General features: G+C 47.7%; 5 non-coding genes and 1 pseudogene across 5 annotated transcripts; all 6 read right to left on the minus strand.

Moving 5' to 3' along the window:
* Nucleotides 1-2,601: 2,601 nt before the first annotated feature.
* LOC130346234 (U2 spliceosomal RNA) lies at nucleotides 2,602-2,819 on the minus strand (annotated as a pseudogene).
* A 2,103-nt stretch (nucleotides 2,820-4,922) lies between these two features.
* On the minus strand, nucleotides 4,923-5,113 carry LOC130346280 (U2 spliceosomal RNA). The gene has a single exon (XR_008884614.1). It is a non-coding gene; the product is annotated as a U2 spliceosomal RNA (small nuclear RNA).
* A 2,097-nt stretch (nucleotides 5,114-7,210) lies between these two features.
* On the minus strand, nucleotides 7,211-7,401 carry LOC130346218 (U2 spliceosomal RNA). The gene has a single exon (XR_008884568.1). It is a non-coding gene; the product is annotated as a U2 spliceosomal RNA (small nuclear RNA).
* Nucleotides 7,402-9,485: 2,084 nt separating this feature from the next.
* Nucleotides 9,486-9,676, minus strand: LOC130346267 (U2 spliceosomal RNA). The gene has a single exon (XR_008884602.1). It is a non-coding gene; the product is annotated as a U2 spliceosomal RNA (small nuclear RNA).
* A 2,097-nt stretch (nucleotides 9,677-11,773) lies between these two features.
* LOC130346268 (U2 spliceosomal RNA) lies at nucleotides 11,774-11,964 on the minus strand. Its single transcript, XR_008884603.1, has one exon. It is a non-coding gene; the product is annotated as a U2 spliceosomal RNA (small nuclear RNA).
* Nucleotides 11,965-14,069: 2,105 nt separating this feature from the next.
* Nucleotides 14,070-14,260, minus strand: LOC130346270 (U2 spliceosomal RNA). Its single transcript, XR_008884605.1, has one exon. It is a non-coding gene; the product is annotated as a U2 spliceosomal RNA (small nuclear RNA).
* Between the last annotated feature and the right edge of the window lie 432 nt (nucleotides 14,261-14,692).

The raw sequence follows: 14,692 nt of genomic DNA on the forward strand, positions 1-14,692 counted from the left end.
GGCCCCTTTTTGCTTTTTGCTCCCCCTCTAGCTCCAGGCCCACCAAGAGGAGCTTATGATCAGAGAAGATATTCTGCTCGAGCGTGCATTTCAGGGGTTTAAAAGCTCTAGAGGAAAAAATAAAATCGATTCTGGAGCTCACTCTTCCATTGGACCATGTGGCGCCCGGGTCCTCCGGCAAGAGATCCTTCCAGCAATCTTTCAAATTAAAATCATCAATAAAATTTTTAAGCAGGTAAGAAGTGCGGTCTTTACGATTAATATCCCCACCCTGCCGGTGTTCCCCATCACGTATGCAGTTAAAATCACCTCCCACCAGCAGGGGGGAAGACCCAACACAAAACAGTGGTAAAATTTCAAATAGTTCTGCCCGCTCCTGTTTATCAGGAGGGGCATACACATTTAAAACACGAATTAAAAGTCCATTAAAATATAGATGAATTAAAAGAGCTCTGCCAGGCACAATCTCAGTTACTGTATGAATAGAAAAGGACTGGCCTCGGCAGAGCAGCCCAACACCCACAGAACGACAGTCATTTGCACCGGACCATATGGATGGGCCCAGCTTCCAGTCTTCTTTTAAGTCTTTATAGTCCATTTTACTAGGGATTCCACATTCTTGTAGCAGGCAAAGGTCAAAGTCACATGTCTCTAGATAAGAAAATAAAGCAGCCCTGCGATCAGGGCTCTTTAAGGACCTCACATTGAGTGAGGCAATTTTTACAGGGATAGGCATAGTTTATGGAGAGTCCGTGCTTGGAGAATCAAAGTCAATAATAAGCTGCGTACCGTCATCCCCCGCCTGCGGGGTCATCAGCTCCTTGATGTTCTGAGGGTCGGAGCTTGAGATCGATGATGCCCCGACCCTGAGCTCGCTCTCGTCCGAACTACGGCACGCCGCTTTCCTTTGAATGTCTTCCTCTTCTTCTTCTCTTTGTCTTTTAAATGTCACACTGCTGTCCATATCCTCTGTGTTGCTCTCACTCGATGTAATCTCTGGCCCCCGGCTGATGGATCTGCGTCTTCTTTCATCTTTTGACGACTGGAACTGCTGCACAGGGGCCTGTGAGGCCTCTTTTCCGGAACCTTTGCCGCTACCTTGGGAAGTTTTCATCGCTTGTTCCCCAGCAAGCGTTGCTGAGGATTGTTGCTCCAACTTCCCCATCGATCGACGATGGCCAGTTTTACCCACCGGGTCCACTGCTGGCGGGGCAGCAAACCCTGGTTTGGCGCCACTTGTCTTCTTGGCCCTGTCCTGTATAGGCGGAGTAACAGCACCGGGCTCAGACCTGGCCACCTGGCTCCCCTTCCGGCGGGCTTTCACCGGGGCCTCTTCGTCCGGAGCAGGGCGACCCTGGGCCAAGCCAGTACCTGGCTTATGCTGCAATTTTGGGTCCACCTCTGCCCCCACCGAGGCCCGTCGGCTGCCACCCGCCACAGGTGAGCCCCCTTCAGAAGTTTTGGCGGGCTCTTGAGCCAGGTAGGAAGTCGATCGACGTCTTTCAATTTCCCGGGCAGTAAACTCGATCACCCGCCCGGGCTTCGTGGAATCCCCATGGCCTCCCCCTAGCACTACCACCGGTGGGCCCCCCGATGGAGCACCAGAGGTCTTGGGCCTGGACCCATCAGTACCTGCCATCTGGGGTTTGGGCATCTTAAAAAAGGACGTCTTTTGTCCTGTCCCCTCTTTGGGTGGGCCCAGCCTTGACCCACCCATCGTAGTTTTTGCTTTATGGGGACAGGAATTAAAATCGTGATTTTCCTCTCCGCAGAGGTTGCACCTTATCGTATGGCTACATCTTGAGGCTATGTGACCTTCTTGGCCACACCTATTGCAGCGAATCACACGCTCCGCGCCGCAGGTCTCCTGGGTGTGGCCAAACCTCAAGCAATTTCGGCAATACATAGGCATTTGAGGATAGAACAGGAAGCCCCGAACTCTCCCGATGGCAAAATTTGGGGGCGGATGGCAAAGACCCCCAATACCACCAGGATCCTTACGGAGCTTGACCCAGAACTTCCTCTTGCCGTTCCAGAACCGCACGGAGTTCAAGATTTTGTTTGCGAATCGCACCTCTTCGCAGTATCGTCGAAGAAAAGTGGCTATATCCTCCGTGGTCACATGAGGGCTGTGCATAGCCACCACCAACGGTATATGTTCCTCACCATAGAGGAACTGGAACGAAAGACCGTCGAGTCGATCGTCCCTCTGGTCCGCACCAGACAAGGTTGCATAGATGTTATCGCAACACGCCGTGGCCGTGAAGGTGACGGTATACAGGCCACGGCTTTCCTGGTCATTTAGACACAGGATGTCCTCCCTATTGAGGCGGAAGTAGTCAAGAAGAATCACCTCCGCAATGAAGCGGAGGTTCTTCAACTGACGATGGCTCTCCGACACCTCTATGCGGATGGTATTTCGCATCGACATTTCCCCAGAGGGGAAAGCCCAGGAGAACGGCATCTTCCACACCCAGGGACTAAGCCCCTTCCCCAATAGCAGCAGGGGCTCGGAATCCCGCTATAAAAGCGGAACCCTTACCCAAGGCAGAGGTCGGGGGTACCCTAGGTGCTTCCGAAGCTACAGGTAACGCTCAACGTACCGAAAATGCCTTCTGAGACACAAGGTCCCAGAGACAGGGGGATCGCAACCCGTTGTCTGTGGACTAAGCCCGCTCCCCAATAGCAGCAAGGGGGTGAAGTCCCTCCGTAAGGAGAGACAATCCCCCAAGGCCGAGAAGCGGGGTACCACAGACACCTTCCGACCAGACCAAATGCAGATACTACACTTGATCTTAGCCAAAAGGCCGAGAAGCGATAACCGTGAAAGGGGCGGGCCCAACAAGGTCCCCTTCATGGGCACTATCACTGCTTGCTGTCAGGGAGGCTGCCAGACAATTTTCCATGCACACTCTGGGCTGGGGGGCAGTCAACCACCAGTACACACAGCAGAACCTAAACCCATACCATTATTGCTAAGCAGCAAGACAGGGGCCCATTGCACTCCCACGGGGCCTTTTTAAATGCAATCCATAACCCGGATTTGCCAGGAACCCTTCTTACTCCTCCTACTTGCATGTGACACTGGGCTTAGGATCTGCATAGGAAACACACACACAAGCACACACCTACCTTTGTTGCCTGCAGATGCCTCCTTGGCTGTCCCCAAACGGTATCAAACCAACACCCACGGGAAGCTGTAAGCATAGAGGACATGCCTGCACCCCATTGGACTTACCTGTGTGGGTTAAATCCGGGTTATTTGACAACCTATGGCGGTGATGGTTCTGCTCAGGCAGAGCAGTGCTGATGCTCCTCATAAAGCTGTCGCTGCTGTGAAGGTTCTAGGTGACATCACAAATCCCTATGGTTACATACACAACAAAGCTGGGTTGTTGTTGTTTACACTCTGCAAGGCCTGTGGAAGTGAGTGACATCATAGCACTGTAGTTCTGAGGGTTCTAGATGGATGCAACAATCTCCTGTTGCTTCTATGAAGGCCATAATAGACGACATCACCAAACAGCTCCATAGTCACATACACAGCAAAGGAGAGATGTTGTTTAAACCTAGTGATGTCAGTGGTATTGAGTGACATCACAGCACAGTGCTAAGGCTCCTGGGCCTGGACACAGCAGCGGCTGCAATATCTCAACGGAGAATACGTTTATATATATGTGTGTGTGTGCGCGTATATATATATATATATATATATATATATATATATATATATATATATTTCTCCGCCGAAATCACTTTTAAACCCATTTCCACCTTTTTTTCCCTTCTCTTCCTCTTACTTTTTTTTCACGTTTTTTTACGTTTTTCTCCTTTTCGCCTCTTTTCTGGGCGTATTATTCTTCTTTTTCTTCTTTTTTTTCGTCTAATGCATACCCCATCAGTGCAGCAATGCTTATTCAATACCGCCAGCAGATGGAGACACTGGGGGATAATTTTCTAAGGATTTATACTGATTTTTCCTGTCTGAATTTGTCGCACAGAAAGTTGCAGGCCAAATATGTGTGACATTTCTGCGACTTTAGCTTCTAGAGCATTTTTACATCATTATACATAGGTTCTGAATACATAAAAAGCGACTGTTCAGCGACAGACAAGTCGCATCGGCTGAAAGTAGGCCAGAATGTCAGTCCATGTTGGAGCAGGTTTAGATACAGTCTAAAGCATAGATCTCAAAGTCTGTGCACAGAATTTAGCAAGGGCCTCGCACCTTCTGATGCATCAGGTAGGTGCACAATAGCATAGCCTAACCCTCTGTACTTTGGTCTATATTGATGCGGGACATAGACAGCCAGCTGATGACCAATCCATTAGTGCAATGGATGGCTGGAAGCATTTGTCTTTGCCTTTGCAATACCACAGAAGCAATGCATGGTCAATGTACAGCAATGACACACCTGTGTGAACAGCCAGGAGACCCCCCCCCCCCCCCATGTTATGTTACATAGTTACATAGTTAGTACGGTCGAAAAAAGACATATGTCCATCAAGTTCAACCAGGGAATTAAGGGGTAGGGGTGTGGCGCGATATTGGGGAAGGGATGAGATTTTATATTTCTTCATAAGCATTAATCTTATTTTGTCAATTAGGAACATTCAGCACCCACCCGCTATCAAGGCAGCTGCCTATCATGTCATGCCCTACCTGCACAGGTGTGCTGGCTACTCAAATGATCCAATTAAGGAGGCCATTTAGTCAGCAGCAGCAGAAGTCCTGTGCCTGGACGCTCCAACAGCGGCCAGACACAAGCAGAAGCAGAAGCAGCAGAAGCAGCAGCAGCACCACCTTTTGTTTTTTGGCTGCAGCAGCAGCAGCAGCAGCAAGGCCCACAGGGCTGGCTAGCTGGCTAGCCAGCAAGCAGGTAGCAATGAAAGTAGGAATCTTTCTTTTTAACCCTGTAAGGGGGTGGTGCACTGTACCCGAAGATACTGCCATATCGGGTCAATGCATAGGGCGACGGAAGCAAGCTTCGAAATCGGCCCCCGTTCTCAAAAATCCATTTAATATATGGTCCCCAGATAGGGGACGTATCAGATATTAAACTGATAAGAACAGATACTACACTTTATCTTAGCCAAAAGGCCGAGAAGCGATAACCGTGAAAGGGGCGGGCCCAACAAGGTCCCCTTCATGGGCACTATCACTGCTTGCTGTCAGGGAGGCTGCCAGACAATTTTCCATGCACACTCTGGGCTGGGGGGCAGTCAACCACCAGTACACACAGCAGAACCTAAACCCATACCATTATTGCTAAGCAGCAAGACAGGGGCCCATTGCACTCCCACGGGGCCTTTTTAAATGCAATCCATAACCCGGATTTGCCAGGAACCCTTCTTACTCCTCCTACTTGCATGTGACACTGGGCTTAGGATCTGCATAGGAAACACACACACAAGCACACACCTACCTTTGTTGCCTGCAGATGCCTCCTTGGCTGTCCCCAAACGGTATCAAACCAACACCCACGGGAAGCTGTAAGCATAGAGGACATGCCTGCACCCCATTGGACTTACCTGTGTGGGTTAAATCCGGGTTATTTGACAACCTATGGCGGTGATGGTTCTGCTCAGGCAGAGCAGTGCTGATGCTCCTCATAAAGCTGTCGCTGCTGTGAAGGTTCTAGGTGACATCACAAATCCCTATGGTTACATACACAACAAAGCTGAGTTGTTGTTGTTTACACTCTGCAAGGCCTGTGGAAGTGAGTGACATCATAGCACTGTAGTTCTGAGGGTTCTAGATGGATGCAACAATCTCCTGTTGCTTCTATGAAGGCCATAATAGACGACATCACCAAACAGCTCCATAGTCACATACACAGCAAAGGAGAGATGTTGTTTACACCTAGTGATGTCAGTGGTATTGAGTGACATCACAGCACAGTGCTAAGGCTCCTGGGCCTGGACACAGCAGCGGCTGCAATATCTCAACGGAGAATACGTTTATATATATGTGTGTGTGTGCGCGTATATATATATATATATATATATATATATATATATATATTTCTCCGCCGAAATCACTTTTAAACCCATTTCCACCTTTTTTTCCCTTCTCTTCCTCTTACTTTTTTTTCACGTTTTTTTACGTTTTTCTCCTTTTCGCCTCTTTTCTGGGCGTATTATTCTTCTTTTTCTTCTTTTTTTTCGTCTAATGCATACCCCATCAGTGCAGCAATGCTTATTCAATACCGCCAGCAGATGGAGACACTGGGGGATAATTTTCTAAGGATTTATACTGATTTTTCCTGTCTGAATTTGTCGCACAGAAAGTTGCAGGCCAAATATGTGTGACATTTCTGCGACTTTAGCTTCTAGAGCATTTTTACATCATTATACATAGGTTCTGAATACATAAAAAGCGACTGTTCAGCGACAGACAAGTCGCATCGGCTGAAAGTAGGCCAGAATGTCAGTCCATGTTGGAGCAGGTTTAGATACAGTCTAAAGCATAGATCTCAAAGTCTGTGCACAGAATTTAGCAAGGGCCTCGCACCTTCTGATGCATCAGGTAGGTGCACAATAGCATAGCCTAACCCTCTGTACTTTGGTCTATATTGATGCGGGACATAGACAGCCAGCTGATGACCAATCCATTAGTGCAATGGATGGCTGGAAGCATTTGTCTTTGCCTTTGCAATACCACAGAAGCAATGCATGGTCAATGTACAGCAATGACACACCTGTGTGAACAGCCAGGAGACCCCCCCCCCCCCCATGTTATGTTACATAGTTACATAGTTAGTACGGTCGAAAAAAGACATATGTCCATCAAGTTCAACCAGGGAATTAAGGGGTAGGGGTGTGGCGCGATATTGGGGAAGGGATGAGATTTTATATTTCTTCATAAGCATTAATCTTATTTTGTCAATTAGGAACATTCAGCACCCACCCGCTATCAAGGCAGCTGCCTATCATGTCATGCCCTACCTGCACAGGTGTGCTGGCTACTCAAATGATCCAATTAAGGAGGCCATTTAGTCAGCAGCAGCAGAAGTCCTGTGCCTGGACGCTCCAACAGCGGCCAGACACAAGCAGAAGCAGAAGCAGCAGAAGCAGCAGCAGCACCACCTTTTGTTTTTTGGCTGCAGCAGCAGCAGCAGCAGCAGCAAGGCCCACAGGGCTGGCTAGCTGGCTAGCCAGCAAGCAGGTAGCAATGAAAGTAGGAATCTTTCTTTTTAACCCTGTAAGGGGGTGGTGCACTGTACCCGAAGATACTGCCATATCGGGTCAATGCATAGGGCGACGGAAGCAAGCTTCAAAATCGGCCCCCGTTCTCAAAAATCCATTTAATATATGGTCCCCAGATAGGGGACGTATCAGATATTAAACTGATAAGAACAGATACTACACTTGATCTTAGCCAAAAGGCCGAGAAGCGATAACCGTGAAAGGGGCGGGCCCAACAAGGTCCCCTTCATGGGCACTATCACTGCTTGCTGTCAGGGAGGCTGCCAGACAATTTTCCATGCACACTCTGGGCTGGGGGGCAGTCAACCACCAGTACACACAGCAGAACCTAAACCCATACCATTATTGCTAAGCAGCAAGACAGGGGCCCATTGCACTCCCACGGGGCCTTTTTAAATGCAATCCATAACCCGGATTTGCCAGGAACCCTTCTTACTCCTCCTACTTGCATGTGACACTGGGCTTAGGATCTGCATAGGAAACACACACACAAGCACACACCTACCTTTGTTGCCTGCAGATGCCTCCTTGGCTGTCCCCAAACGGTATCAAACCAACACCCACGGGAAGCTGTAAGCATAGAGGACATGCCTGCACCCCATTGGACTTACCTGTGTGGGTTAAATCCGGGTTATTTGACAACCTATGGCGGTGATGGTTCTGCTCAGGCAGAGCAGTGCTGATGCTCCTCATAAAGCTGTCGCTGCTGTGAAGGTTCTAGGTGACATCACAAATCCCTATGGTTACATACACAACAAAGCTGGGTTGTTGTTGTTTACACTCTGCAAGGCCTGTGGAAGTGAGTGACATCATAGCACTGTAGTTCTGAGGGTTCTAGATGGATGCAACAATCTCCTGTTGCTTCTATGAAGGCCATAATAGACGACATCACCAAACAGCTCCATAGTCACATACACAGCAAAGGAGAGATGTTGTTTACACCTAGTGATGTCAGTGGTATTGAGTGACATCACAGCACAGTGCTAAGGCTCCTGGGCCTGGACACAGCAGCGGCTGCAATATCTCAACGGAGAATACGTTTATATATATGTGTGTGTGTGCGCGTATATATATATATATATATATATATATATATATATTTCTCCGCCGAAATCACTTTTAAACCCATTTCCACCTTTTTTTCCCTTCTCTTCCTCTTACTTTTTTTTCACGTTTTTTTACGTTTTTCTCCTTTTCGCCTCTTTTCTGGGCGTATTATTCTTCTTTTTCTTCTTTTTTTTGTCTAATGCATACCCCATCAGTGCAGCAATGCTTATTCAATACCGCCAGCAGATGGAGACACTGGGGGATAATTTTCTAAGGATTTATACTGATTTTTCCTGTCTGAATTTGTCGCACAGAAAGTTGCAGGCCAAATATGTGTGACATTTCTGCGACTTTAGCTTCTAGAGCATTTTTACATCATTATACATAGGTTCTGAATACATAAAAAGCGACTGTTCAGCGACAGACAAGTCGCATCGGCTGAAAGTAGGCCAGAATGTCAGTCCATGTTGGAGCAGGTTTAGATACAGTCTAAAGCATAGATCTCAAAGTCTGTGCACAGAATTTAGCAAGGGCCTCGCACCTTCTGATGCATCAGGTAGGTGCACAATAGCATAGCCTAACCCTCTGTACTTTGGTCTATATTGATGCGGGACATAGACAGCCAGCTGATGACCAATCCATTAGTGCAATGGATGGCTGGAAGCATTTGTCTTTCCCTTTGCAATACCACAGAAGCAATGCATGGTCAATGTACAGCAATGACACACCTGTGTGAACAGCCAGGAGACCCCCCCCCCCCCCCATGTTATGTTACATAGTTACATAGTTAGTACGGTCGAAAAAAGACATATGTCCATCAAGTTCAACCAGGGAATTAAGGGGTAGGGGTGTGGCGCGATATTGGGGAAGGGATGAGATTTTATATTTCTTCATAAGCATTAATCTTATTTTGTCAATTAGGAACATTCAGCACCCACCCGCTATCAAGGCAGCTGCCTATCATGTCATGCCCTACCTGCACAGGTGTGCTGGCTACTCAAATGATCCAATTAAGGAGGCCATTTAGTCAGCAGCAGCAGAAGTCCTGTGCCTGGACGCTCCAACAGCGGCCAGACACAAGCAGAAGCAGCAGAAGCAGCAGCAGCACCACCTTTTGTTTTTTGGCTGCAGCAGCAGCAGCAGCAGCAAGGCCCACAGGGCTGGCTAGCTGGCTAGCCAGCAAGCAGGTAGCAATGAAAGTAGGAATCTTTCTTTTTAACCCTGTAAGGGGGTGGTGCACTGTACCCGAAGATACTGCCATATCGGGTCAATGCATAGGGCGACGGAAGCAAGCTTCGAAATCGGCCCCCGTTCTCAAAAATCCATTTAATATATGGTCCCCAGATAGGGGACGTATCAGATATTAAACTGATAAGAACAGATACTACACTTGATCTTAGCCAAAAGGCCGAGAAGCGATAACCGTGAAAGGGGCGGGCCCAACAAGGTCCCCTTCATGGGCACTATCACTGCTTGCTGTCAGGGAGGCTGCCAGACAATTTTCCATGCACACTCTGGGCTGGGGGGCAGTCAACCACCAGTACACACAGCAGAACCTAAACCCATACCATTATTGCTAAGCAGCAAGACAGGGGCCCATTGCACTCCCACGGGGCCTTTTTAAATGCAATCCATAACCCGGATTTGCCAGGAACCCTTCTTACTCCTCCTACTTGCATGTGACACTGGGCTTAGGATCTGCATAGGAAACACACACACAAGCACACACCTACCTTTGTTGCCTGCAGATGCCTCCTTGGCTGTCCCCAAACGGTATCAAACCAACACCCACGGGAAGCTGTAAGCATAGAGGACATGCCTGCACCCCATTGGACTTACCTGTGTGGGTTAAATCCGGGTTATTTGACAACCTATGGCGGTGATGGTTCTGCTCAGGCAGAGCAGTGCTGATGCTCCTCATAAAGCTGTCGCTGCTGTGAAGGTTCTAGGTGACATCACAAATCCCTATGGTTACATACACAACAAAGCTGGGTTGTTGTTGTTTACACTCTGCAAGGCCTGTGGAAGTGAGTGACATCATAGCACTGTAGTTCTGAGGGTTCTAGATGGATGCAACAATCTCCTGTTGCTTCTATGAAGGCCATAATAGACGACATCACCAAACAGCTCCATAGTCACATACACAGCAAAGGAGAGATGTTGTTTACACCTAGTGATGTCAGTGGTATTGAGTGACATCACAGCACAGTGCTAAGGCTCCTGGGCCTGGACACAGCAGCGGCTGCAATATCTCAACGGAGAATACGTTTATATATATGTGTGTGTGTGCGCGTATATATATATATATATATATATATATATATATATATTTCTCCGCCGAAATCACTTTTAAACCCATTTCCACCTTTTTTTCCCTTCTCTTCCTCTTACTTTTTTTTCACGTTTTTTTACGTTTTTCTCCTTTTCGCCTCTTTTCTGGGCGTATTATTCTTCTTTTTCTTCTTTTTTTTCGTCTAATGCATACCCCATCAGTGCAGCAATGCTTATTCAATACCGCCAGCAGATGGAGACACTGGGGGATAATTTTCTAAGGATTTATACTGATTTTTCTTGTCTGAATTTGTCGCACAGAAAGTTGCAGGCCAAATATGTGTGACATTTCTGCGACTTTAGCTTCTAGAGCATTTTTACATCATTATACATAGGTTCTGAATACATAAAAAGCGACTGTTCAGCGACAGACAAGTCGCATCGGCTGAAAGTAGGCCAGAATGTCAGTCCATGTTGGAGCAGGTTTAGATACAGTCTAAAGCATAGATCTCAAAGTCTGTGCACAGAATTTAGCAAGGGCCTCGCACCTTCTGATGCATCAGGTAGGTGCACAATAGCATAGCCTAACCCTCTGTACTTTGGTCTATATTGATGCGGGACATAGACAGCCAGCTGATGACCAATCCATTAGTGCAATGGATGGCTGGAAGCATTTGTCTTTGCCTTTGCAATACCACAGAAGCAATGCATGGTCAATGTACAGCAATGACACACCTGTGTGAACAGCCAGGAGACCCCCCCCCCCCCCCCATGTTATGTTACATAGTTACATAGTTAGTACGGTCGAAAAAAGACATATGTCCATCAAGTTCAACCAGGGAATTAAGGGGTAGGGGTGTGGCGCGATATTGGGGAAGGGATGAGATTTTATATTTCTTCATAAGCATTAATCTTATTTTGTCAATTAGGAACATTCAGCACCCACCCGCTATCAAGGCAGCTGCCTATCATGTCATGCCCTACCTGCACAGGTGTGCTGGCTACTCAAATGATCCAATTAAGGAGGCCATTTAGTCAGCAGCAGCAGAAGTCCTGTGCCTGGACGCTCCAACAGCGGCCAGACACAAGCAGAAGCAGAAGCAGCAGAAGCAGCAGCAGCACCACCTTTTGTTTTTTGGCTGCAGCAGCAGCAGCAGCAGCAGCAAGGCCCACAGGGCTGGCTAGCTGGCTAGCCAGCAAGCAGGTAGCAATGAAAGTAGGAATCTTTCTTTTTAACCCTGTAAGGGGGTGGTGCACTGTACCCGAAGATACTGCCATATCGGGTCAATGCATAGGGCGACGGAAGCAAGCTTCGAAATCGGCCCCCGTTCTCAAAAATCCATTTAATATATGGTCCCCAGATAGGGGACGTATCAGATATTAAACTGATAAGAACAGATACTACACTTGATCTTAGCCAAAAGGCCGAGAAGCGATAACCGTGAAAGGGGCGGGCCCAACAAGGTCCCCTTCATGGGCACTATCACTGCTTGCTGTCAGGGAGGCTGCCAGACAATTTTCCATGCACACTCTGGGCTGGGGGGCAGTCAACCACCAGTACACACAGCAGAACCTAAACCCATACCATTATTGCTAAGCAGCAAGACAGGGGCCCATTGCACTCCCACGGGGCCTTTTTAAATGCAATCCATAACCCGGATTTGCCAGGAACCCTTCTTACTCCTCCTACTTGCATGTGACACTGGGCTTAGGATCTGCATAGGAAACACACACACAAGCACACACCTACCTTTGTTGCCTGCAGATGCCTCCTTGGCTGTCCCCAAACGGTATCAAACCAACACCCACGGGAAGCTGTAAGCATAGAGGACATGCCTGCACCCCATTGGACTTACCTGTGTGGGTTAAATCCGGGTTATTTGACAACCTATGGCGGTGATGGTTCTGCTCAGGCAGAGCAGTGCTGATGCTCCTCATAAAGCTGTCGCTGCTGTGAAGGTTCTAGGTGACATCACAAATCCCTATGGTTACATACACAACAAAGCTGGGTTGTTGTTGTTTACACTCTGCAAGGCCTGTGGAAGTGAGTGACATCATAGCACTGTAGTTCTGAGGGTTCTAGATGGATGCAACAATCTCCTGTTGCTTCTATGAAGGCCATAATAGACGACATCACCAAACAGCTCCATAGTCACATACACAGCAAAGGAGAGATGTTGTTTACACCTAGTGATGTCAGTGGTATTGAGTGACATCACAGCACAGTGCTAAGGCTCCTGGGCCTGGACACAGCAGCGGCTGCAATATCTCAACGGAGAATACGTTTATATATATGTGTGTGTGTGCGCGTATATATATATATATATATATATATATATATATATATATATATTTCTCCGCCGAAATCACTTTTAAACCCATTTCCACCTTTTTTTCCCTTCTCTTCCTCTTACTTTTGTTTCACGTTTTTTTACGTTTTTCTCCTTTTCGCCTCTTTTCTGGGCGTATTATTCTTCTTTTTCTTCTTTTTTTTCGTCTAATGCATACCCCATCAGTGCAGCAATGCTTATTCAATACCGCCAGCAGATGGAGACACTGGGGGATAATTTTCTAAGGATTTATACTGATTTTTCCTGTCTGAATTTGTCGCACAGAAAGTTGCAGGCCAAATATGTGTGACATTTCTGCGACTTTAGCTTCTAGAGCATTTTTACAACATTATACATAGGTGCTGAATACATAAAAAGCGACTGTTCAGCGACAGACAAGTCGCATCGGCTGAAAGTAGGCCAGAATGTCAGTCCATGTTGGAGCAGGTTTAGATACAGTCTAAAGCATAGATCTCAAAGTCTGTGCACAGAATTTAGCAAGGGCCTCGCACCTTCTGATGCATCAGGTAGGTGCACAATAGCATAGCCTAACCCTCTGTACTTTGGTCTATATTGATGCGGGACATAGACAGCCAGATGATGACCAATCCATTAGTGCAATGGATGGCTGGAAGCATTTGTCTTTCCCTTTGCAATACCACAGAAGCAATGCATGGTCAATGTACAGCAATGACACACCTGTGTGAACAGCCAGGAGACCCCCCCCCCCCCCCATGTTATGTTACATAGTTACATAGTTAGTACGGTCGAAAAAAGACATATGTCCATCAAGTTCAACCAGGGAATTAAGGGGTAGGGGTGTGGCGCGATATTGGGGAAGGGATGAGATTTTATATTTCTTCATAAGCATTAATCTTATTTTGTCAATTAGGAACATTCAGCACCCACCCGCTATCAAGGCAGCTGCCTATCATGTCATGCCCTACCTGCACAGGTGTGCTGGCTACTCAAATGATCCAATTAAGGAGGCCATTTAGTCAGCAGCAGCAGAAGTCCTGTGCCTGGACGCTCCAACAGCGGCCAGACACAAGCAGAAGCAGAAGCAGCAGAAGCAGCAGCAGCACCACCTTTTGTTTTTTGGCTGCAGCAGCAGCAGCAGCAGCAGCAGCAAGGCCCACAGGGCTGGCTAGCTGGCTAGCCAGCAAGCAGGTAGCAATGAAAGTAGGAATCTTTCTTTTTAACCCTGTAAGGGGGTGGTGCACTGTACCCGAAGATACTGCCATATCGGGTCAATGCATAGGGCGACGGAAGCAAGCTTCGAAATCGGCCCCCGTTCTCAAAAATCCATTTAATATATGGTCCCCAGATAGGGGACGTATCAGATATTAAACTGATAAGAACAGATACTACACTTGATCTTAGCCAAAAGGCCGAGAAGCGATAACCGTGAAAGGGGCGGGCCCAACAAGGTCCCCTTCATGGGCACTATCACTGCTTGCTGTCAGGGAGGCTGCCAGACAATTTTCCATGCACACTCTGGGCTGGGGGGCAGTCAACCACCAGTACACACAGCAGAACCTAAACCCATACCATTATTGCTAAGCAGCAAGACAGGGGCCCATTGCACTCCCACGGGGCCTTTTTAAATGCAATCCATAACCCGGATTTGCCAGGAACCCTTCTTACTCCTCCTACTTGCATGTGACACTGGGCTTAGGATCTGCATAGGAAACACACACACAAGCACACACCTACCTTTGTTGCCTGCAGATGCCTCCTTGGCTGTCCCCAAACGGTATCAAACCAACACCCACGGGAAGCTGTAAGCATAGAGGACATGCCTGCACCCCATTGGACTTACCTGTGTGGGTTAA

This window comes from Hyla sarda, unplaced genomic scaffold, assembly GCF_029499605.1.
Source record: "Hyla sarda isolate aHylSar1 unplaced genomic scaffold, aHylSar1.hap1 scaffold_779, whole genome shotgun sequence".
In the NCBI taxonomy this organism is placed as follows: Eukaryota; Metazoa; Chordata; class Amphibia; order Anura; family Hylidae; genus Hyla; species Hyla sarda.